Here is a 26,872-nt window from a genome sequence, read left to right as displayed (position 1 = left end):
CACTTATCCAGAGGGCCTGATCCAGTTGGGGGCTCCACAGCTTTTGGTACATAATTCATGTGTTTCCATTAGTTTGGCTATTTGTCCCTGTGCTTTTTCCAATCTTGGTCTCAACAATTCTTGCTCTTACAGTCCCTCCTCTTTCTCGACAATTGGAGTCCCAGAGCTCCACCTGGGGCCTGGCCGAGGATCTCTGCATCTACTTCCACCAGTTATTGGATGAGAGTTCCAGTACTACTGTTAGGGTGTTTGGTCATCTGATCACCAGACCAGGTCAGATCAGGCTTTCTCTCAACCATTGCCAGTAGTCTAGAGTGGATGTGTATCATTGTGGATTTCTGGGGACCTCTCTAGCACTTTGCTTCTTTCTGTTCTCATGTGGTCTTCATTTTTCATGGTCTGTTTTTCCTTGTTCTCCCTTTCTGTTCTTGTTCTAGCTGGGATCTCCTGCTCCCCTAAGCTCTCTTTCCTTTGAACCTTGCCCTTACTCCCACTGTCGTCCAGGTTGTTCATGCAGATTTCATCCATTTATCTGTCATAGGGCAATCCCTGTGTCTTTCTTAAGGACCCGTTTTTTAGGTAGCCTCCCTGGAGTTGTGTAGCAGTCTACTAATCTTTGTTTTACATCTAGTATCCTCTAATGAGTGAGTACATACCATGTTTGTCTTTCTGAGTCTGGGTTACCTCACTCAGGATGATTTTTTTGAGATCCTTCCATTTGCCTGCAAACTTCATCATGTCATTGTTTTTCTCTGCTGAGTAGTACTCCATTGTGTATATGTACTATATTATTTATCCATTCTTCAGTTGAAGGGCATCTAGGTTATTTCCAGGTTCTGGCTATTACAAACAATGCTGATATGAACATAGCTGAGCAAATGCCCTTGTGGTATGATTGAGCATTCCTTGGGTATATGACCAAGAGTGCTATAGCTCGGTCTTGGGGGAGATGGTTTCCCAATTTTCTAAGGAAGCACCATATTGCTTTCCAAAGTGGCTGTACAAGCTTGCATTCCCACCAGCAGTGGAGGAGAGTTCCCCTTGCTCCACATCCTCTCCAGCATAAGCTGTCTTCTGTGTTTTTGATCTTAGCCATTCTGACAGGTGTAAGGTAGTATCTCAGAGTCATTTTGATTTGCATTTCCTGGATAATTAGATATGTTGAGCAATTCTTTAAATTTCTTTCAGCCATTTGAACTTCTTCTGTGGAGAATTCTCTGTTTAGTTCTATAGCCCATTTTTTAATTGGACTTAATCTTTTAAAATTGTTGTTTGAGTGCTAGGCTGAAGTGGTACGCATGTGTGATCTGGATGTTGAAACTGGAGGACCAGAATGTGTATGTCAGTATTGGCTACACAGTAAGTATAAGGCCAGTGTGAGCTACAAGACACCTGTGTCAAACACACACACACACACACACACACACACACACACACACACAAAAAAAAAAAAAAAAAAAAAAACCACAAACACACATGCACACATACACAGAAACATATGCACACATATGCATGCACACATATGCACACATACATGCGCACACATACACATACAACCACACAAACACATGCATACACACACATTATATATTTTCAAAAACTATATTTAGAAAAGTATTTTGATTTTTTTGCTATGGGTAAATATTATACATAAATTGTGATATACTTCTTTCTTTTCTTTTTTTTTTTTTTTAGTTTGAAACTCAATCTCTTTTTTTACCTCTTTTTCATTTTATAATTAATTTAATTTTACATATCAACCATTGTTTCCCATGTCTTCCCTTCTCCCAGCCTCCAGTCTTCCCCTCTAACCCAAACCCATTCCCACCTCCTCCAAGGCAAAGTCTCTCCTGGGAGTCAGCCCAGCCTGGTAGATTCAGTTGAAGCAGGTCCAGTCCCCTTCTCCCTGCACCAAGCAAAGTGTCTCAGCATAGGCCCTAGGTTCCAAAAGCCAGCTCATACACCAAAAAGTGATCTTAAAATTGAAATCATTCTGTTATTTTAACAGGTGAAAAAGATATGATCAGCACAACATTAGACTTAGGATACCTATCCATTTATAACTTTATTTAAAAGTATTTCAAGACTTCAATAGCTGTGTAGCTTTAAGTACCCTTTTTGCAACTTGTGTGTCGATTTCATCATCTATAACAAGAAAAAAAATGCTCTGGTATGATGGGAATGTCCTTCTGTATGTTGTGAAAGTATGTTGCTCTGATTAGTTGATAAACAAAATGCTGATTGGTAGAAAGCAGACAAAGATAATTCTGGGAAGAGGAAGGTTCCCTTCCAGGGAGCAACATGCAAAGGGACATAGGTAAAGCCACAGAACATGTGGTGCTACATAGATTAATGGTTATGGGCTAATTTAATATATAAGACGCTATCTAACAAAAGGCTTGAGCCATGGCCATCCAGTTATAATTAATATAAGCCTTTGTGTATTTACTTGGGGAGAGGGCGAAAGTGGGAGACATTTGTCCTGACCACTAGGAGGCTGGGACACAGGAAAACTTCTGGCAACACTGGTATTTAAAAAAAAAAATATCTATAAACATTTCAAAATAATAGTATATTTAGTATATGGAATCCCTGAGTTTCTAACACCTGGCACAGTTCTATATGCTAACAAAGGATCAGGCAAATAATCAAGAGAACATTTTTATTTGTGAAAGCTACAAAATAAAACACTTAGGCATATAATAAACCAAGGAAGTAAAATATCTGCACGCTAAAGCTGTGAAACTCTAACAAAAAAAAATTGGAGAAGATGAAAAGGAAAAAAGTCATATTCCATATTCATGATTTGAAGTATTAATGTCATTAAAGTGCCAATATTATCCACAGTGATCTATAGGTTCAATGGTAACCCATAAAAATACTAGAGATATATTTTTGTGTGTGAAGGAATAGAAAATAATGATCCTATACTTGGTTTGGAAACACAAAGAGCACAACATGGCCAAAATAATCCTGAAACTCTGGCTGGAGAGAGACAGCTCAGTGGATATGTGTCTCCTGTTCAAGCATGGGGACCCGAGTTTGGATCTCTGATACACACATAACAGACCATGTGCAGAACACATGGTCTGTGATACCAGCAATGGTGTGTAGGTGCCAGAAAGATCCATTAAGGTGAGTCATCAGTTATCACATCTGAATAGGTCCCCCTGGTCCAATATCTATTACTCTAACTTTCCATGTTATAAATCAATCCAATTCAAGAGTACTCATATGAGTTTATTTAAATAAAAAATCATTTTTAATTGTTTTCAGGAACAAAATAGAAAATCATGTTAAAGCAAATATGTTCAAAGGATGAGTTTCTTTGATGATGGGTATTCTGAATGGGTTATTAAGGCTTACTATAGGATCAAAGGTTTTGGAAAGCCAAAATTTCTCAAGTACAGTATGCAAGTATCTTCACAAATAATAGAAAACAACTAACTAAAAATAGTAAGAGCAGCAAGTGCTTCTCAAAAGAGTGGTGCTGTTTAAAAATAAAGACAGAGGATGAAAAGCTTTAATGTCATTTGGGAGTGTGTATGGTCAGGAATCATTCTTTCTTTCACTCTACTCTATGTTTTATGGTGTCTCCTGTCTGAACTACCTCTCTTTGTATCTCAGACATTCCTCTCTCCAGGGCTCTATTCACCCTCTCATTGATTACAGCCAACTTCTAGTTGGGCTCAGTGTCCTATTCCCCCATCAAAACACCTGTTTATCCTGCATGACAGAGGTCATCTTACCTTGTCCAATACTTTAACTAAGAAGGAGAATGGGGTTACAATAAATTTATGACTCTGATATATTATCTCACTGTGCTCTCTGTGTCTCTGTCTCTCTATCTCTCTGCCTCCTCTCTCTCTAATATATTTAACAAAAATATAGTACAAGTTGATGGAAATGTAGCTCAGTTGTAGTTCATTTCCAGTATGGGCAAACCCCTGATTTGTGATTGGTAGCACTTTAGAGGGAAAATGAAAGAAAGAGAGAAAGAGTAAACTTCAGATATAATCAAACCGTCAACAATAGTAATTATCTCAATACTTTTCATGTTATTAGTCCTGTATATCCTTCAATAAATTGTTAATATTTATAGACAATTATTCAAAACATTTTGAAACATCTTCTAAATAAACCATGTCAATCACTCTGAAAATAATGGATCAATAAATCAATCGTTCATAGACATGAATAATAAACAGGAGAATAAGCATGACAGGCACTCAACAGACTAATTGGTGTAGCACAAAAACTATATTGTAAAGAAAGAATAAAATATGACTCACTTCAAGAACTATAGACTAATAAAACCCCCAACATCAGGCACAAGAAATTTCCCTTAGAATGGCTGGTCAGTGTAGTCTAAATGATTCCCAAAACAATAAGTAAAAATTTTTGCTGTTGCCCTTGTTGACCTTGAAAGGTTGAAGGTAAGCCTTTATTGCTGAAGATACTACTTACTTAAGACATGCAACTCAGATAATTTGAGCTGGCTTTCTGAAAGCCTCCTCCTGCAGCTTGGCTTCCATGGTTCCAGAAAAATACTATGTGAAATGCCAGAGGAGGGAAGCAATTAATAGTCCTAACCATCTAGGAAGCCTATGAACCACAACAATGACCAGTAGAGACACAGTAAGAGGTACTACATGTTGGTGGCAACCAACATCTCTGTCTAATTGGATTGAAGGTCCATTCCAAAGGAAGGAAATCATGCCTGGTACTAGAAACCAACCCAACTTCCCAGGAGTAGTGGTGCTAAGTATTGTAGAAGATAATATTCTACCACCTCTTTGCTAGACCAACATAATTACACATTCTAAAATATAACCTTATTTTCACAGATATCTGTAGCTCTTACCCTTCATCAAAGCTGGCTTTCTGCACTTTAAATGTAGAGCATCACAGAACATCACAACTGTATACAATGGAGAGATAAACAGATCCCAGGAAGCCCAACAACAATGGATATATCTACATCACAGTTCCTGTATCTAGGGTTCAAGGAAAATCAAGGCAAAGGAGGTGTAAGAACTAGAATACTAGGAATTCTGCTGTGAAGCAGTCTTTGGTAGAAATGGCTAAGAAACAAGACCTAAATAATAGCAATAATAATAGAAAAAGGGAAAGGTAAATCTCACTGATTCTCAGTCCTGAACAAGGAACACTAGGCAACTGATGACTACAGAGAGAGAAAGAGAGAGAGAAAGCCTCTCCTAAGGAGAAGGCTTTTTATTGGATGTCCATACAGAGTGGCCACCCCCCAAAGCATATACACCTAAACAACAACAATAGGTGTCATATGTTGTGTAGATATACACATACACATAACAGTCATAATAATTTGGGACTTGTGAGGGGCTTGGGGTAGGAAAGGGGAAAAATGATGTAATTATATTTAAATTAAGCTTTTTAAATTAAAAAATAAAAAGGAGGGTAAACTGAATATAACTAGAAAATCTGAATAAAAGCAGAATTTTTTCTTTTATTAAAAATAGATTTTTCCATACAATATATTCTGATTATAGTTTCCTCACCCTCTACACCTTCCAGCTTTCCACACCTTCCCTCCCTTCTGGATCCACCCCCATTCTGACACTTGTTAGAAAATACACAGGCATCTAAGGGATAATAATAAAATAGAATATAACAAGATAAGGAGCTGGAGAGATGGCTCAGTGGTTAAGAAAACTGGCTGCTCTTTCAGAGGACCCAGGTTCAATTCCCAGCATCCACATGGAAGGTAACAACAACCTGTAACTCCAGTTCTAGGAGATGTGATACCTCACAAATATACAAGAAAAACACCAAGGTACATAAAATAAAAGGCAATAAAATAGAATATAACAAGATAAAAAAAAGTTGGCATATCTAAATAGGACAAAGCAAATTCATGGAAAGGCACAAGAAACAAATATAGATATGGAGACAAACTTGTCAACATACTCGGAAATCCCATAAAAAACAAAAAACAGAAGCCATAATAAATACACAACTGAAAAGAATCACAAAACAGAAAGAACATAATAATTACAGAAAAGGCAAATAGTTGTAACCTTTGATAAATCAAAAAGGCAATGAAAATCAATAATATAAAACAGCATGTAACAAAGTAATTTTATTTTAGTTAAAACATATAAAAATAAATAAAAATTTAAAATGTACAAAGTATAATGAACTGAAGTATCACCTGACACCCTACTAACTTATACCAATTAATAATTTATGTGGCAACCAGAAAATTAAATAATAATTTTAAAAGAGACTTTTCAAAGCATGTATGGCAGTTTTGCGTGCATGTATTTCTGTGCGCCATGCCATGTGCATTCCATGTGAGACTGTATGCACCTTCTGTGAATCACACCAGTGACCTCTGGAACAGCAACAAGTGTTCCTAATCACGGAGCCAGCTCTCCACCCTCAAGAATTTTGTAAGATTTTCAACCCCTGCTTATACATATCTTTTCTTCTTTTTGTTTCCTTTTTCCAATAGATATAATTTTTGAAATTGGCAATATTGATCACCTACAAAAATATTTGTATTATGAGTTATGTAAACATGTTAGATTTTGCTTTTTTTACATTATAAGAAAGAATGGAAAAGGGAGTTTTGTATTAATTTCAGCCTCACTATTTATCTTCTGGTCACCTGTTTTAATACCTACACTAAACAGAAGAACATGTCACCCAGGATTTTCAAATAAGGTCTCCATTTTGGGGAACTAAAAGTGGGCATTCAATTGAAGGTTTTTAAGGAGGAAACATGATATGAAATGTTGTCCAGTGAAGACTTCAGCAATGGTACAGATTGGTGCCACTCTCACCCTCAATGCCCTTAGCCTTGTTGCTGCTGCTGTCATAGTATATAGCTGTGAACTACAGCACTAGACCAACAACTTCAACAATCTCGGCAATATCAGCATGAAGATAAACTAATGACTCCTAACTGATACCTTATATTCCAAAGCTCTTTCCCTGCTTCAGAAAATTTGAGTTCTCATATCATTGTGGTCTCTTGTGAAGTGAATGAAGATTATTAAATGATTGTCTTCTTGACTGTATTTGTCTTATCTGTGTCTAAAATTCCTTTTCCATACTCTCATTTCCTTCCAATATTCCCACTTTCTAAACTCTTCTCGGCAATCATGACTTACGAGATCAATAGTTCCCTGGACACCCTGTAATGAACAGATGCTCTCCAGTAGTATTTTTCTGCTTTATACACTATCTCATTTTAAAATCAATTAATCCTCTTAAAATTATGCTTTTCTGCTTTTAGCTCCTCTACTAGACAGTGCACCACTTAAGGTCAATGAACCTCACTTGTTAATCTTTGGTTCACTTGTCTCTAACCCATGCTATCAAATGCTCTCTTGCCTTTTTAAGAAGTTCTGACATTCATTAAACTCATCTGCAGTATCAGTAGAAATATTACATTCCCAGAAGAAAAGTTATATATATATATATATATATATATATATATATATATATATATTCCCTGAAATCAGCCTAAAGCAAATGGCAAATGTTTATATATTTATATAAAACCCTTCTTGGACTGGGAAAATAACTCAGCAAGTATAGTGCTTGCCTCAAAAGCATTAGGACTGGAGTCTGAATCCCCAGTACTTATGTAAAAGTCTAGCAGGCATCAAATGCTAGAAATCAGGAAGCAGAGATTGGGGATCCCAGGAGCCAGTTGGCTAGCTAAATTGACTGAATGAGAAAGCTATGATTCCAAGTGAGAGATCTTTCTTCTCACTATATAAGATGAGAACAGTCAAGGAAGATGCCGATAGCAGCTCTGTCCACCATATGCAAGCTTAAACAATGTATACACAAGTGTGCCCATATGAACATGCACACACATACACAGGGAAATCCACATAAAAGTCTACACCTTATGCTTAAAATTAGTTATGATACTTATCCTCTCAATGTAACTGAGATGGTTTGATGCTTTCATTTACCATGAAATCTCTCTGGTGAAGTGAGGAAGGGAAGGTGGCCAATACTTTACCTGGCGATACTGTGATGAATGGTTAGTAATAGGAGAGGGAAGGAGCAGTATTCACCTTATCTACTCTATCCACACTGCTGTTTTGATTTTGTTGTTACTATTTTTCTTTCATTGTTTGTTACTTCCAATGACAGTCAACTTTTAATGAACTAACAACAAAATTAACACAATTGGTAGGCCAGGAAGGAAAGCTGGGAATGAAAGAAAAGAGAATATGCTCTACAATAGAAAATTAGCATTACAGAATGAAGACATATCACTTAGTTGAACATGATTTATTGTATCAAGAGGTTGAAAAGAGATATTTAAATAAAAATGTAGGAAAATTAAAAAAAACTTGCATTTTAAAAATGTAAAAGAAAAAAGTTAAAAAAATATATAATTTGGAATAAGACAAATTTATAAACTGAGGAATCTCAACACTATTATTCCTATAGATCAGTTCCTCTAATTCTGACATTCTTTTTCATACTATGGAATAAGCATGGACTAGAAGTGAAAACCATCTTCAAGTGAATATCAAAAGCAAGTTTAAATATCAGTATTATTAAAAGTAGGTGTCTTTTTACACAAACTAGTCTATGACAGATCACATATCAGTTAAAAACAATCCATAAAAAAGTGAGCAAATGAAGAACAGCCTTCCTATCTCTTAAAATAATTGCTGAAATTTTCAGTAAACTGGATATGAGATTTCAGGTTTGATTATTCCAATTTATATGACTCTTAATTACACTTTTCATGTCAATAGTTTATATAAATCACTTCAAAATTCATAAATACATGTTGCTTGTCTTTCTATAAGACATCTGACTGTGGCAGGAATCTTAAAAGGTCTTATTAATGAAATCAAACCCGAGGCCAGTTATTTGGGTGATTGCTGGAAGATCAGAGAAGCAGAACAAGCCACAGCTATCTCACCTTCCTGGTTCCTCAGGTGATCCTTTTTCCTCAGGCTGGAAGCTTCTGAGTCCTCCTCCACAAGAATCTCAGCTGAACTGTGTTGCTCCAAATCCGGAACGCTTAACCAACCAGATGCTTAACTAACTAACTAACACTAACTAACTATATATATATATATATTTTTTTTTTTTCTAGTTCCTGGTCCTCAAGCCTTATATACCTTTCTCTTTCTGCCCCCACTCCCTGGGATTAAAGGATGGGTTTCTGGTTTAAAGGCGTGGTCACTATGCTTAGCTGTTTCTAAAGTGGCCTTGGACTCAGAGATCTGATAGCTCTGCCTCCCAAGTGCTGGGATTAAAGGCGTGTACCACTACTGCCTAACTTCTGCTATGGCTTCCTCTTCCCATTTTCTAGCCACCATTTTTGGCTGTCTGTTCTCTGACCCCAGATTTGTTTATTTTGGGGAACACACAATATTTCAGGGAACATAATACCCACCACATCTGACTGTTGAAAAACAGGACACAAATAACTTTAAAGTGTTCTTACAGTGCTATGATACAAAAATAAGACAAAAATAATATACTACTCAATACTAGACTTTATTGTCTATTGGTGAAACTATTAAGGCCACTCCACGTAGTTAAAAGGGAGGTTTATTTTGTGGGGTAACTTACAAATGAAGGGATAGGCTGTAGGGTCTCGCAAAGGTATGGCGCAGTCCGGCGGTGTTCTCTGGAGAACTCTGCTCAGTCCACCTCTCAGGTCCACGGTCCCAGAACCAAGAGAGACCTCTCCTCTTGATCCTGGGTCTTCAGCTTCCTCCCTCAGCCCCGCCTTGTGGGTGTGACCATTACCGAAGCCTCAATGGGGTTTGGAACTTCCAGGCCAATGCTGGGATGGCTACCCACTACAATTGTCTATATTTTAAGTTAATTGGAAAATTTATTGGTAAATTAAGCATATTCTATACTGAACTAAGATGGCAGAGTAAAAGCTTCTTCTGTGGGGCCATACGTGAGAAGATTCAGGGTAATAAATGAGAGAATATATTCAGAGAAAAAATGAGGACATATTAGAAATAAAATAAGAGCAGAAATGGCATATAAAAAGCATGGAGAAAACACAAAGGCAGTAGAGAAAGGGAGGAAACAGTCCACACATTATAGATATCTCAAATAATATGAAGATGGAAAATTATATACAATCCAGACAGAATCTAACAAGAGGCCGACTGAGATTAAATATTTAACAATGCAGATTTCAAGTCAAAATTAATTCACAAGATATGAAGCAGGAGACTAAAAGACACGTGTGAGTGATCAATAACTCACTAAAGAAATTAAGAAGGAATCAAAAATTTCTGAGAAACAAATGAAAATGCAAACAATAGATGGTAGAGAAATGGTTCAGGTGTTAAAAGCTTTACTGCTCTTGAAAGGATCAATTTAGTTCCCAGCACCACCTCGGGTGGGAACTAAACCACATTATCTCAAGACCAAGAAGGCCAATTAATGCCCTCTGCCGGCCTCTGTGAACGTTTGCTCAACTCATGTGAAGACACAGACACATAAATTACAGTAAAATAAATCTTATACTAAAAATACACAATCAACATAGCATATGCATTGGGATAGAGTGAGATTCATTCTCATAGGAGAGATTACAGTTGTGATACTTCTATTAACAAATAATAGAACACTCTCAAATAAATAACCTAATGGTGTACCTCAGTGTTTTAGAGAATCAAGAAGCCTAACCCCAAATTATTATAGGAAAGAAATACTGAGGAATATAGAAGAAATTCATGAGATAAAGTCTGAAAGAATAATAAAACTTATCAAGAAGAAATGTTGATTTATTGAAGAGAGAAGAATGATGAACCTTTAGTCAAAATAAAAGAGAAAAGTAGAATGCACAGATCAAGAAAATTGAATTTTAAATATAGAATATAACAACTGATACAGTAAAATGCAGAGGATCCCTGGATAATTAAAAATCCTTTTATTCTAACAAATCATGAAGTCTGAAGTAAATGGATAATTTATTGGCCCAAGGTGACATTCCATAGTTTAACCAATAGTATATAAAAAACATAATTTACCTATAATAAACAATTAGATTGAAACAATGGTCTATCTCCAGATGAGAAAAACACAGACTGATAATTTCTAAGACAAAAAATTTAAGATGACCCAACACCAATGTTCTTTAAATTATTTCATAATAAATAGTATCTATCTGGTGGTATTGTGTTCCCCAATAAATAGTATCTATCTGGTGGTATTGTGTTCCCCAAAATATTGTGCACAAATTTATCTGGGGTCAGACATCAGACAGCCACTAGATACAGAGGCTAGAAATGGTGGCATTCCAGAGACAGAAATCCCTCTGGATCTCTGAGTTCAAGGCCACACTGGAAACAGCCAGTCATGGTGACACACGCCTTTAGTCTCAAGAAGTAAGCCTTTAATCCCAGGGAGTGATGGCAAAAACAAAAAGATATATAAGGCATGAAGACCAGAAACTAGAAGCATTTGGCTGGTTAAGCTTTTAGGGTTTGGAGCAGCAGTTCAGCTGAGATCCATTTGGATGAGTACTCAGAAGCTTCCAGTCTGAGGAAACAGGACCTCCTGAGGAAGCTGTGGCTTGTTCTAATTCTCTGACCTTCCAGCATTCACCCCAATAACTGGCCTCAGGTTTGTTTCTACTAATAAAACTTTTTAAGATTCACGCTACAATTTTACTCATAAACTAATTGTACAGAGCCAACTCTTGAAAGGATTACATTAACACCAAGACCAGATAAGGATACAACAAAAAGCTAATTATAGACTAAGATCCTTGATAAAATATATATAAAAATCCTCCATACAAACCATTCAGATGGAATTTAGCAATATACTGGACCATTAGCAATGCATAAATTGACTTACTTTCACTACAGGAATCTAAAAATGGTTCAAAATACACAAATAAACAAATGCAGCATAGCACAGAATAAACTTTAACAAACCCTAAAATAAATAAAAAGAGTTACAAAAAAGCAAATACTGAATTAAGTCAAGATAGAGGGTATTTCCATATTAATGGAAAGTCAGAATTAATATTTTGATAAGGTAACAGTATAGGAATCAGTTTACAGTTTTAATATTTAACATTAGCTCCATAAATTTTACAGTGATGACCTTTACAAAATTAGAAAATCTATGTCCAAACCCATATAGCCAAATACATGTTCATACACCCAAACTGGTGAGACACTCAGCAGATAGTGTTTGCTGTGTGAGACTGACAATTTGAGTTCCATCCTCAAAACCCATCTCAGCTCCAGATCTAATTCTTGAATGCTGTTCTGTGCACTCCACATAAATGCTGAGGCATGGATACCCTGCAAAACAACTTGTTTAGCAAAAATTATATACACCTAAAGATATATTAACCAACATGAATAATTCTGGAAGAATAACAATACCTGATTTTAAATTACAGCACACAACTATGATAAAAAAATATATCCATTAGCGTTTTGGCAAAGGAAACAAAAATATACATTATAAAAATGATTACTTTACTGCTGTGGATATTGCTCTGTATAAATAAAATGCTGTTTGGCCAGTGGCCAGGCAGGAAGTATAGGCAGGACAAGAGAGAAGAGAATTCTGTGAGGTGGAAGGCTGGGGTGGAGAGATATTGCCAGCCAGGGCCATGACAATGAAGATGTAAGGTACTGGTAAGCCACAAGCCATGTGGCAAGGTATAGATGATTAGAAATGGGTTAATTTAAGATAGAAGAAGTAAATAACAAGAAGCCTGCCACGGCCATACAGTTTGTAAACAACGTAAGTTTCTGTGTGTTTACTTGTTTGGTTCTGAGCATCTATGGGCCTGACGGGTGAGAGAGATTTGTCCTGACTGTAGGCCAGGCAGGAAAACTCCATCTACACTTTACCAGGACACAAGAATAGATATATAATCTTTAATGAGAAAAATGTAACGGTTTAGTTTATAAACAAGTAACCACTTAGAAATATATTTGAGAAAACCTCTAAAATAGGAATTATAGAATATAATCTCTACAAACAACAATGCTTTGAATTTGTATTTATTTGAGTTATCAAAAACAAGAACAACTGAAATATTTGTTTGATTTTGTTGTTTGTTTGTTTGCTTAGATAGGTCCTCACATTTTAGACCCAGGTGGCTTGGATCTCACTATGTAGACTGGGCAGATCCTGAACTCACAGAGATCTGCCTGTCTTTTCTTCCCAAGTATTGGAATTAAAGGCCTACTGTATTCTCTCCAACTGATGCATTTTTGAATGAGGACTTCAGACATTAGTTGAGACCCCCAAACTTTATTGTCAACTCAAAAATGTTTGCTTTTCTTTGGGATAAAATCAGTAATCACAAGATACCCCTTTCTACTTTATGTTTCTAAGCAATGTCAAAGAGTAAGGAGTTGACATTCTCATGCCATTTAGACCCATCAGTAGATTCTATGAGTAGATGATCAAGAACCATAATTGGATATGAGCAGTGGAACATAGCATATTACATAGCCTTAAAGTTTATGCTCCTTCCTGACACAATGAGAACTAGGAAAATGCAGATTTTGATATAAGCCATAAGTACACTTCTCTTTCAGTGATGTGAAATTAGCAACTAAAAGAATTTTCCAGAGGGAAAACTCAAATGTTTTTCCTTTATTTTTTTAAAGTCCCTGGTCAGGAACCCCAAAGGTCATATATGTCTGAAAACTAACTGATATATTTGGGAGTTGCATCCATTACTGCTTGAATGCATAATCTTTTTAAATAGTTGGCAATATTCCAGACATAGAACACAGTACAGGAAGAGAGATTACAACGCACAAGAATTTTATTTAGAGAAGATGAAACACAAAAATCTCTGGAGGAAAAAAATGATACGATTGTAAAATCCCAGAGAGTTGAATTAGGCATTGCTAGGTTAATGAGGATATTAGTTGTGAGAAAAATGCATGTATAATTCTGTCTAACATCATTAGAAAACATCTCCCTTGGAAAATGTTAACTGCATAATATGCTCCAAGATACTGAAGACGATTAAATGATGATTAACTACAATTCAACACTTGTGACCATACCCCTCATCAAGCAGATTTTTAAAATATGCAAGCTCAAATCATCTCAGAGAACACACACACAATAAAATTAAAGTAAATTTAGGACTTGGAAAGACAATGTTCCTTGTGGCTACTTCCTAGAAAGAATCCACAATTTTAAGTCCCCAGGTATAGAAAAATGTATAATGGACATTCAAGTGGAGAGTGCATAGAATGATTTTCCATTTCAATTTCTTCGAAAATTTTCTCTAGAAAAAAATGGTGACCTGGTGATTAATTAGTTAGCATGGTTAAGGGTTTTAATTTGAAGATCCCCTTTTATTATCCTATGTTAGCTGGTTCATTGAGTACTTAACAAGCAATAAAACATAAGCAAGTAAAGAAAGACAGCTTATACCTTCTAAGTGAGACACATATTTATGCAGCATTATGATTTACTTTATACTATTTTAACTGAAACATTTAGAAAACATTACTTTAATTGATCTACTTATTAGTCACAAAACTTCAACTCAAGTAAACACTAAAATATTATTATATGAGGATGTACCCAGAGAATATAAGAGAAGACTATATACTGTGAATAAGTAGTGAACAAAATGTATGCATATATAAAAAGCTTTATGATTGAAGCATCCACTTGACATTAAAGTATACAAAATCCACATGTTTTTAAAAAGGGTAGATAGTATAAATTTACCAATTGTAAAAAGTGTTTATAAAATATATTTCCTTATAAAACTTATGTATACTTTTTCAATAAAAAGATTATTTTACAACAATATGGAAAGATGCAGTGATAGTAAAAGATGTGAATGAAAACAGGAAGTAAACTAGTTAGAGTGTGATGTACTGAACATAAAGCTTCAAGTGCATCTTTTAATCACATTTCTTTTTCAAACTATCGCAATGTGAAAATATTAGTAATTAAGAAACTATTGACAAGCTTACACTCCCCCACTAGATTTTTCTTTATTTATTCTATATGTTTGTTAGAAAACATAAAATGTAAATTCTATTAGAAAGTGGAACAGTGGGTTTGGGATTTAGCTCAGTGGTAGAGCGTGTGCCTAGCAAGCGCAAGGCCCTGGGTTCGATCCTCAGCTCAAAAAAAAAAAAAAATTAAGAAAACTAAGAAAGTGGAATAGTGAGTTAATAACTAATTCTACCATATTAAGGAAAGCATTGACTAAATATTTTTCAAAGTCAGAGACCAGAACCTGGATACAAACTATTTATGATTATATTTCTTTACTCATTATACTATTTATGGTAATTATGTTCCCATTAATATTTCCAATAAAATATAGAGGTATTGGTAAAACTGAGAAATGAGTGATAATTTACCAATCATCAAAATTACTGTAATAGTTGCTCAAGAAGCCAGACTACCATCATTATAGATAGAATAAATATGTTTGAAGAACCACCGAAAATGTCTAGAGCTCTTATAGAGATACCCAAGGCTTCCTACATGAAATTAAGTTAAGGACAGGAGAGAAAAGCCATTATTGAGAGCTGAAGCATGGTAGTGAGCACAGCTAACAAGGACTTAACTGCATTCAGTTTCCCACCAGTGTCCCCTGCCACTGACAGTAAAGCTCTTCCTGGCATCAGTTTGCTCACGCTGTTTTTCCTTTCAGTATCTGAATCACCTTGTCAAACACATAGTGGGTAACTTGTCTCACTTAGACTAAATTTTTTAGTTAATATTACTGTGAATCATCACAGCCTGGAGCCCCTAAAACATTTATTCAGCAGAGTAAACTACAGAAGCAGAACCAACAAGGTGGAGTTATGCAGTAAGATTTCCTTCAACAGTGTGCTCACTGCATGGTGGAGGTTTGGGAAATCCAAAACCTGTAGGAGAGACCAGCAGGCAAAAGACTGAGCCAAGAACTATGAGTGGGGAGAAAGTACATCCCCACTCAAAATTCCCTGTCTGAAACGATAGTCAGTACTCTATTTAGGCCTTCGGTTACCTCCAAAAGGAACACACACATGTAATCTTTGGCCATTAGATTTATTAAATATTTGTTGATATATATCAGTCTCATCTTTGCAAAATACCCTCATAGAAAAAGATAGAAGGGAAAAATGGAATACATTAACCATCGTAAGTACGGAACCAAAAATCGAAGTGTCTGGAAAGCAACATAATTAGATTTTTTTCCAGAAATAAATATATTTCATTTTGAGGTTTTCCAATGCAATAGGTAGATTGCTAAGATTTTATATATATATATGGATGGTTTCAAAGGTAACATTCATCTCCATATTGGTTGTGACAAAATTGTGAAAATAATACATGTAAGAGAGTTTCTATGTACATCAATATGTCATTGAGCTGCACTATACATGTGGACACACCAATTTATTTTTTAATCAGTTTCTCTGAGGGTTAAAATGGGTTGCTGCAGTAATTAACATGTGAGTGATGGTGATTTTCCAAACAGAATTCTCAAAGGCCATTTCCTCCTAAGGCATCTGCTTTTAAGCAATGAGACTAAAATAACAAGTGCAGAGATTTCAAAACTGGGCCTGAACTTATGAGAAATAAAATCATCGTTCTTCTGCAGACTGGTATGAGCGATTTATCTCTCAGTGTATGGAAAGATAAAGTGCCTGCTTCAAACCTATGAGGGAACTAAACTCACTTTTCTCCCTTAAGTCCTATGTCATAGCTTTTTATCTCAAATATGTATCAGTCATCCCTGATAGATTCCAAATTCCATCACCTATCAATTTTCATAACACTGAACAAGCTTGATACAAAGGAATTTCTCAGTAAATGTTTGGTAAGTAAATGAATCATGGAATGAAACAGTCCACTCACCTATTAATAATCATTCTCCAAAGGTAAGTGAAAACTGAGACTATAGAGCAATTTTTATTTTTTTTCTCACATTATTCCCATCATAAAAGGTTATAAAGGTAATTTTCAAAAGCAAAGTTAAAAATATTAGTTCACAGTACATTAAGCTTCTTTGTGCCTGGCAGCTCCTATGGAGACCCTATGGGCCTCTCTTTTGTACAAAGGACACTTTTGAATTTACTCTTTAAGAACCACTATATTTTGCAAATAATATTTTTGAAGTAGAAAATGTTCATGTGAATTGAGTTACAGATTTAATTTTGTGGCTAACACAGGCCCAGGATCCTCAGCACCATCATGTCATCTGGGATCCATAGTAAATTCATAAAGTTGATCATTTATAAAATTTTATACACATAGATTTTTATTTGGGCAATAAAATTAAAAAGCATGGAATACTGTATTATTTTGTTGAAAATTGTCATATTTAAAAGCTGAAATACATCAATTATCTTAAATATCCTTCAGAATCTTCTGGTCACACTTCTTACTGGTTTTATAATTTTCCCATAAAACATGACCTCACCATGAGAAATAGACCCTGTTGTTTAGGTGCTAAAATTATTTAGGAAAACAAATAGGTTAGAATGGCATAAATTATTTTTCATTTCAAAGTAATAAAAAAGTTACAGGGAATTATTGGTAAGGGAGAAAGTGCAAGTCTGTCAATCGTTATTCTATAGAGATTTGCTTGGCTTAATCACATGACCCTAAATACCTTTGTATCCTCTCTTTGCTTTGGTGTCTAATGAAGGCATAGTTTACAAAACTCAGCTGTATCCTCATATCAGTCATATTATCCTTGAATTCCATAGGGTATTTGTAGACATTCCCAGATCATAGCTGACAGGGAATAAATGATTACAACATGGTATTTTATATAAATGAATGATAATTATGCTCTTCCAAAAGAAATATTGGAATATTTCTCACTTAAGTCAGTTAAATATGATAACTCACATTTGCATGAAGCAAAGCCTGGGATATCTTAATGAGTGTGAAAATTATATTGTTTTACTTTATGTATTTATTCAGTCTCAGCATATTCACTGTGGAAGACACTGAGCTAAATGACTAACGTATCACCCTGTCTTCAAGCTCCTTATAGTCTGATCAGTATACTCAAAGAATGCACTGCAACAGTAAACAGTGCTAATAAGCAGCAGGACGGATGATTACAGAGATTATGTGGGTGAGAAATCTATTTATTTTCCTCATGAATAATAAAAGCATTATAAGCCCTGGTAATTTGGACTTAAAGACCAGTCAAATTAATGCAACAGAGAAAAAAATAAATGTAAGAAAGAGACAATAACTTCAAAATATTTTTTTAACCGAAGGTAAACACCAGCAAATATACCAAGGTTGTAAGAGGGTCAGGACAACTGTAGAAAATGGAAAATTATGCCTGGAAAGTTAGGGTGAACACAGAACAGTTGATTTATTTATACCTCATTCTAAAATAGAATGTTAGAATGATATTGGTCACAAAGTGTAATTTTTTTCTTTATTATTATGTGTTTTAAATTTTATACATCAGCCATGGGTTCCCCTGTCCTCCCCCTTCCCTCCTTTCCCCCTACCTTCCCCCCAGCCCCTCCCCTCCATTCCCATGTCCTCCAGGATCAAGGCACCCCTAGGGATTCATTTAAACCTGGTGGATTTAGTACAGGCAGGTCCTGTCACCTCCTTCCAGACTGAGCAAAGTGTCCCTGTGTAAGCCCATGGTTTCAAACAGCCAGCTCATGCACTAAGGACAATCCTGATCCCACAGACTGGGTGCCTCCCAAATGGATCAAGCTATTCAATTATCTCACTTATCCAGAGGGCCTGATCCAGCTGTGGGCTCCACAGCCTTTGGTTCATAATTCAAAAGCACAGGGACAAATAGCCAATCGAGTGGAAGCACAAAGTGTAATTTTAAAAGTCAATCCTTGTATTTCTAATATAGGTAAGAAGATAATACAAAGATTATATTACTATTGACAGGGTTATGGTAAAGTAGTTCAAAGGGACTGAGGAACCAAAGCTATATTACATATTACAGAGAAGTTTATGTTACTATAATTGACTTACCCTGGCAAGTGCAGAAGGCAACTGAGTACACATTATAGATCCCAGAAGTAACAGCCAAGTTTGATCGCTGACTTCAGAGTAAGCTGCACAGGTTTCTTCCTCATGATGTGGGATGACATTGAGATCATTGACCTCCCCACAAGTCCTGTATCTACTTTGTAATGTATTCAGAGGACATCAGCACTATATGTTTGAATTTAGTCAAGAGAAGATATCTCCATCTACTATCTATCATCAAACTCCACTAATTTTTCCATCAGCTCTTATATTTCAAATAGGTTTCAAGCTGTTATATAAGACCAGTCATGATCTTTGAAGTGCAGAATGAAATGATAATGGGAAATTTCTCCTGGGAGTTCATTTTTCCATTCTGATAGAGTCACAGAATCCTAAAAGGATTATGGAAAAAATTTAGTTTTCCACAATACTGTATAACTGTATATTTCATACAAACACTTAATATAAGTTTTATATATATAATTTCCCTACTTACTTCCAAAGTTCTATAGGAGGAATAATTTTCTTTTCTGGGAAAGATGCCAAAAAAAGTTCCTTTGGTAACTTTCAGTGATAAATATCTTTATTAGTTTAAAGGAAAAGTTCTCATTACCATGTAGCCTAAAACTTTAAAAATAAAGGAGAAAGTGTTTAACTTAGTATGTTAACCTCCAACAGAAAACATCAATTCCATGTTAATGGAGTGTACAATCTATATAAAAATTGCTTGTTTAGGAACTATTCATAAGTATCTTAATGCACTGCATAAAGCAACTTATGTTTGGTTAAGAAGATGAATCTCTGTGATTTAGTTACTATATTGATCACAGACAGTAACAAGGTCATACAATTTACTATTGCATGCTGGTAGCAAGCCATGATAAAACACTAATTACGCCATGGAGACATAAAACACATGCTTTTCAAGATGACTAGACAGACACAACCCTACAGATCCTTTCCTCTTCTCAGCTTCATTTTCCACCCCCTTGGTTGTGCCCACATAGCTCAGTTAGCCACAAAGTTCTTCTCCCTTCCCCCGAATACGTGCTTCTTGTTTCATGGCGTCCTAGGTTTGTCTCTCCCTCCGCGGTTGCTGGCTCTTTTCTCCTGATTATCCAGATTTCATCCCTGGTTTCAGCCTCTCAGCAATTCTACTTGCCCAACACTAAGTGAACATTACAGGAAGTCATGATAACAGACTTCTTTCTAAATGTTACCATTTACTGTAGAATCATCGTTATTCCTGATTGGATCACTTAAAGGAATAAAGACATTACAATGATTTTGTTTTCAAAGAGTACAAAAATACTAGAATACAAATTTTACAATGGCCCAGTTACCACCTGTTAGGTATATAGTTTTCTCCCCAGTAATTCCACAAATTCATATCCAATAAATACATCTAAATGTAATACAACAAAAATGTAATTAGAGCCATTTGTTTTGAATTGCACATCAATTGCGTTATCCTTTACAAAGACAAGATATATGTTCTACTGAGTATAACTGAAAAAATAATTTTGTTTAAATTTGTTTTAATAAATATATTATTAAAGAAGCACTCATTTTTATTTCTTGACTATGAAGTTGTAAAATATTGATGGTTAGAGGCACACTAGAATGTCAATCTGTTAGGAAATTAAAGTGAATGATACTTAATAGTCAATCTTTTACACAGGACTCTGAATACTCCAGAATCATTATTTGTCAATTCTTTGGGTAATACATATATAATATTTGGTCAACTCTGAAGTTATTCAGTGGCACTATAGAGCAGAGGCAATCCCCATGACATACAGGATAAGCATATGCACACACTGAATGGTTACATACCTTAGAGACTGCCAAATTTGAGAAAGATTTAGAAATGCTCATGCTAAAATTGCCCAATAAAATGAGATGTGTATGAAGAATCAAAGCTAAGGTCCTTGGAAGATGAAAAACTAAATAAAAAAAGACAAGGTAACATAAACTTGTGCTTGCTGCCAACACTCATTTTAAATCCTTTCTGATAAAACAGTGACTAGTGGAAAACAACCCTGGCTCCCAGTAAATAAGCTGTCAAAAAATGTGTGTTTTTTTTAATTGTTAAAGTTGATTTTCTTAAACTTACTCAACCTAAAACCTTCTCCAAAAACATGTCGTATGCAATGGTATATGTACAAACATAAAAATAAGTATACATATAAAAATCTGACCAATAACAATTATAAAGAAATTTATTTTTAAAGAATCCAGTACAGTAAAAATTTTGCCATTTTTAGTGGAATAAAGAAGTCTGTATAACTAATGAGATGCTTGTTCCTTTGCACATAAATAACTGAACAATATCCAATATTTAGCATTGAAGGACACACAGCTCTTTAGATTATCCAATACTATCATTTTATAGTTACTAATGGTAAGAATGGCACTCTACAGTACAAAAATCAGAAAGAGGCATATTTAATACCAATTTAGAAGTTATTAAGCTGGGCAATGGTGGTGCATGCCTTTAATCCCAGCACTCAGGAGGCATAGCCAGGTGAATCTCTGTGGGTTCGAGGCCAGTCTGGTCTACAGAGTAAGTTCCAGGACAGGCTCCAAAACTACACAGAGAAACCCTGTCTCTAAAGACCAGAAAAAAAGTTATTAGGAAATACATCCAAATCCCAAGACAAACTCATGGCAATGTCTTATGAAATTTTTAAGCAACTCAAATAGTAATTTTTTAAATTGAACATCTTAATACAATAAAATACAAAGATTTATTAATATGATGCTTACATGTTAGAAAATGATGCTAGGGAATATTGTCATTCTTCATAAACATTTTTCTAACCTAAGCTGGGTGCACTGCAGTGTTTGTTGGCATAACAGGGGGTGGCAGCATGTACAACGATGTGCTGCAATGAAGGCTACAGTGACGGCACACAATGCAACACAAGTGAATGCTAACAAAAACACCTCAAATTCACAGTGCCTTTGTAAGAGAACCAAATATTGTTGTTACACACTCACAAAAGATTAATGCCACCAAATTATTTGTGACACTACATTTGGCTACTTTCCTAGTTAGGGTTTCTACTGCTGTAATAGGCCACTAGGACCAGACACAAGTTGGAGAGAAAAGTATTTATTTGGCTTACACTTCCACATTGCAGTCCATCCTTAAAGGAAATCAGAACAAAAACTCAAACAGAGCAGGAACCTGGAGGCAGGAGCTAATGCAGAGACCATGGAGAAGTGCAGTCTTGTTTCACAGGGCTTGCTCAACATGCTTTCTTAGAAAACGGAGGCCTACCAGCCCAGGGATGACTCCATCCACAATTGTTGGGCCCTTCCCCATCAATTAGAAATTAAGAAACTGCACTAAGGCCTAAGAGCATAAGATCTGCAGCCTGATCTTATGATCTTAGGCAGGAATTTTCTTAAATGAGCTTCATTACCTCCTCTCAGATGACTTTAGCTTGGATCAAGGTGACATAAAACTACCTAGCACAGTTATACAACACTTCTTTGTGGTCATAACCCATACATTACAAAGCAATAAGTTGGTCAAAATTCATAAAACTTGGAAAAAAACATACATGCTTGGGAAGATCATAGCTCTTCTGACAACTTGTACACGGTGTGTAGTGGTAATATTCATTCCATACCATGAGGCCTTTCTATACATTCTATACCATGTTTGCTTGTAGCTGAGCTGTGGCTGTTATAGATTAGTTGACACACTTCTAAAATATAATCAGTTTTTAATATTGGTTTTTGGTTAAACCATTGTTTTTAGATGAGATGTGATGAGGGTATGCCTTTAATCCTTTTAGTACATCTTCAATACAAGAAGGAAAAGCAGAGCACAATTATAATCAATTAAAAATAAAAGCAATATTCAACCATGTAAAAAGTTAAATGTTTAACAGATAGCACCCATTTACCATCCTCAGGATCCAAAATTCCAGACAAGTCCACTTCTCTGGTTCAGCTATCCATAGGACACAGAGCTCCTCTCACAGACTCCTCCCAGCTCCACTGTACAGCTATTGCTGTTCTAGGTGATCAACCCAGGGAAGCAATATCTCCTTATCTCCTGCTCCAGGGTCTTCACTACTACTGAGACTGTACCTTCACCCAGCAGCCCCTTCTAACCCCTCTTCAGAGACTCCTGTTCTGCCTCACAATTCCAAATTTCATCTACTTTCTAAAATGCTTTCTAGGTCTTCAAAACTAGCTCCACCTGGATGACTCTCACACATCACCAAACTTCAGCTGCCAGCATGAAATGTAGCCATGGCCACCCTGCATCATAGCTTCTGTGTGCTGACTATGAAGAAATACTCCCAGGAGATTTTTTTTCCCCAGTTATGCTGTTCTCTTCTTAATCACCATTCATTTCTCAGCTTGAATTAACTAGCATTGATTGCCCTAGCAAAGCAAAGGTTTCTGTCACTGATGATCTTCTATTGCTAACCATACTGGTTTCAGCTCCAGCTGAACAGAACCACCAGCCCTTTTTGAAAATAATATTTTTATTGATTCTTTGGGAATTTCACAGTATGCACCCCAATCCCAGTCAGGACCCAGTCCCCCAATATCGGACGTGTACCCTTCCAGTGTCTCCCCAAAAAAGAAAATTTAAAGAGAAATAAAAATAAAGTTAATTAAATAAATTTTTAAAATTAATAAATAATTAAAATTATAATATTTAAAACAAACAAACACACACACATAAACTAACAAACAAAAATTACAGCAAAAAGAGAAACACAAGCAAGTAAACACACACACATACACAGACACACAGACACACACACACACACACACACACACACACACATCTCTCCTCCATTTTTCCTGCCTCTCCATCACCGCTTCATTCCTCTTAGTGACCTTGGGAGATGCAGTATGTCATGAAGAAGACCCCTTTTTCAAAATAACTTTACTTGAAAATATTCATTATGTAATGAGTTGTTGGTCAGGTCCAATGCCTCTGGCTTCTGGTACAACATAAATATTGAACCCTCACTCTTGGATATCCTGTTGTTGCCCCAAGTCATGGAAATGCTGTGGCTATGGTTCCAAATGGCCCACAAATGGCATCTGAGAGTTTTTCCTGCCCTCTAAAACTTCACAAGATAGACCTCTGTCATCTATTGTTCTCGATATTCTCATTTAAGCATGAATAGATAGCAACCAATTAATTTTCCACTTCAAAGTTCCAAACTCCTTATATAATCTTTCCCAAAATAAATAGTTGCTTCTTTCACACCAACACTATAAAACAGGCACCAACTTCTGTCTTAGTATGGTTTCTATTACTGTAATACAAACCATACCCAAAAACAACTTGTGGAGGAAAGTCTTTATTTCATCTTTCATGTCTGGACTATAGTATATCGTGGAGAGAACTTAAGGCAGAAACTCAGGACAGGAACCTGGAAGCAGAGGCTATAGTGGAGTGCTTCTCGTTGACTTTCACATATGACTTGCTCTAGCTGCTTTCTTAAACAACTTAGAACCACCTGCCCAGGGACGGCACCACATTCAAATGGACTGGACCCTCCCATATTCATCATTAATCAAGAAAATGGGTGATAGTCTTGCCAACAGTGCAATCTGATGAACCATGTTTCCAAGTGATTCTAGCATGTACCAAGTAGATCAAAGAACTAGTACAACAGAGATTCATCATCTACCAAAAGTCTCACAAACATAGAAAACATGGAATGGAGCTGAAAGAGAAGGATAAGAGATCTAAAACCAAGTTTATAATTAAATGCTTCATCTCAACTATCACAAAATTTTGAATAACACTCAATTGTCTTGTAGGGCTCACCAAACCCAATTTTCCAAGATTCAAATTAAGACAAATTCTTAAGCTATTCAATGGATCCTTCTGTGAAAATATTAGTCTGTATCTGAATTTGATATCAATTTTTTCTTAGCACAGAACTATGAATTGTCAGTAAGACTCATAAGTTAATGGTGAGACAACTGTGTAATGTTTTCATTCATGTATTTGTTAAAATATATTTCAAGACTTTATCAATCAATTAACAGTCAGAACAACACCATCAACTGAGACTCTCATTTCTTTTGATTCTAGATTGTATAAAGTTGACAATTAAAAATAGTTATTGGTAGTGCTGATTATATGTTCATTAAATCATGTTTCTTTGTGCATGGATATAGAGAAAATATATTTACCCTAAATGAACACATTAATATATTAAAATTTTGATAAGATTTAGTTTTTCATCTTCAATTTTATACTAGCATGTCACATATAAAATCTCTTTCACAAGTGACAGCAAATAATATCAGACTTATAATACATTCTTCAGAAAAGCAGCCTAAAATTTATTTAGAGGGAAATATTCCATGTCAGAAGAAAAAAAATCCAGAAAGCAAAAATGACCTCAGTGAGCTAAAAATCCTATCTGAAAACAAACACAGTATGAAATAAAATACACACACACACACACACACACACACACACACACACACACACACACACACACACACACACACAAAAATGGATGTGAAATGAGCAAAAAGGGGGCAAATCTAAAGAGAAACAACACAACTCGATGGGCACTGAAAAAATCAACAAAGTAAAACTGGCTTGTCTCTGAAAACAAACGAGGTGAAAACAGGCCATTTTTGCCTTCATTGATTTTCACTGTCCGTTGAATTGTGTTGCTCTGTCCCTCTAAGGTCATATCATTTTCTGTTTCTTTTACTGCTTCTAAGTAAGCCTTTGGAGGGGCTATAAGTATCAGAGGGTCATACTTAATGACTTCCAGTATTCTCCAGCCAGAAATACAGCATTCTTTCTATAAAATCTGCAACATTATTTGTAGGCAAGATAAAAATATTAAATAACAAGGAGTCATTACAACACTCTGGCACTAACTGTGATTAAGTCTTATATTTTTAAAGTTTCTATGAACCTACTTTACTTTCTTTCATGAAAATAACTTAAATTTTGCTTCTAAATAACAGTCTCCTGAGCCAGCCAAGTTGAAAACAATGCTTAATTTCCATATGTGATGAATTAGATATCCAACAATGGGTTGTTAGAAACTCTGAATGAGTTATGTTTTACCTGCTCTCACTTTCAGCCAAAATTCTAATTTTTTAACATAACTGAGTTTGTTAAGACTCAAAACTAGGGTTTACTCAACTGCTCTGTTAAAGATGCTTTCTCACATAGAGAAGGCTTCTAACTAACTAAAGTAGTCAGACAATCTTTTGTAGTGCTGACATTATGACATACAGTTAAATACAATAAGCAGAAAGCCAGTGAAGCTTCTAATGATACATGACAAGGGTGAGATGAACAGGAATATAGCTTATGCTACATACATCAGCAATGAGAGAGATTTCACCATAATACACCTAAAACCTACAACATAATCCTCTGGCATAAATATGAAGTGGTACAGTTATGACAAACAAATGGTTATTATCATATAAAGAGCTTATATAAACTCTTACAAAAATGTTGTTTTCCACTCAAAAGAAGTGAAAAGTGCAGCTAAATATTATTTGCAAAAGATATGCAAATGAATTTCCCACAGACTTAAAATATTTTCAACTATATTAATTCCAGTTAATCCATTGATTTATATTCTACACAAAACCAAGAAATACTGAAGCATTATTTTCAACTATTTTGCAATTCTAAAATGGATTACCAACAATATTTAAAAGTTTGAAAACTGGTTGTTGGTGTACCTGGCCAGCATCTAGGCAAGCCATGTAAATCAAGTTTCTGTTTTGTAATGCAAAACTTAAAAATTCAATCTACCAGGTTCCCCCTCTCCAAGACCCTCCAGTGGATCCTACAACCTCCACGCCCTGCCCCCACACCCATATGCTGCAGACCTCAGCCACTTCTGGGGAC

The 26,872-nt window shown here is 35.6% G+C and overlaps 1 protein-coding gene and 1 non-coding gene across 4 annotated transcripts in view; one reads left to right on the top strand and one right to left on the bottom strand.

Moving 5' to 3' along the window:
* The window catches only part of Grid2 (glutamate ionotropic receptor delta type subunit 2), a 1,385,700-nt gene that overhangs the window by 1,232,439 nt on the left and 126,389 nt on the right, over nucleotides 1-26,872 (bottom strand). The window lies entirely within an intron of this gene.
* Nucleotides 15,072-15,144, top strand: Trnaa-agc. Its single transcript has one exon. It is a non-coding gene; the product is annotated as a tRNA-Ala (tRNA).

This window comes from Onychomys torridus, chromosome 3, assembly GCF_903995425.1.
Source record: "Onychomys torridus chromosome 3, mOncTor1.1, whole genome shotgun sequence".
NCBI lineage: Eukaryota > Metazoa > Chordata > Mammalia > Rodentia > Cricetidae > Onychomys > Onychomys torridus.
The sequence above is the reverse complement of the archived record's forward strand: the minus strand, read 5'-3'. Positions and strand labels throughout refer to the sequence as shown.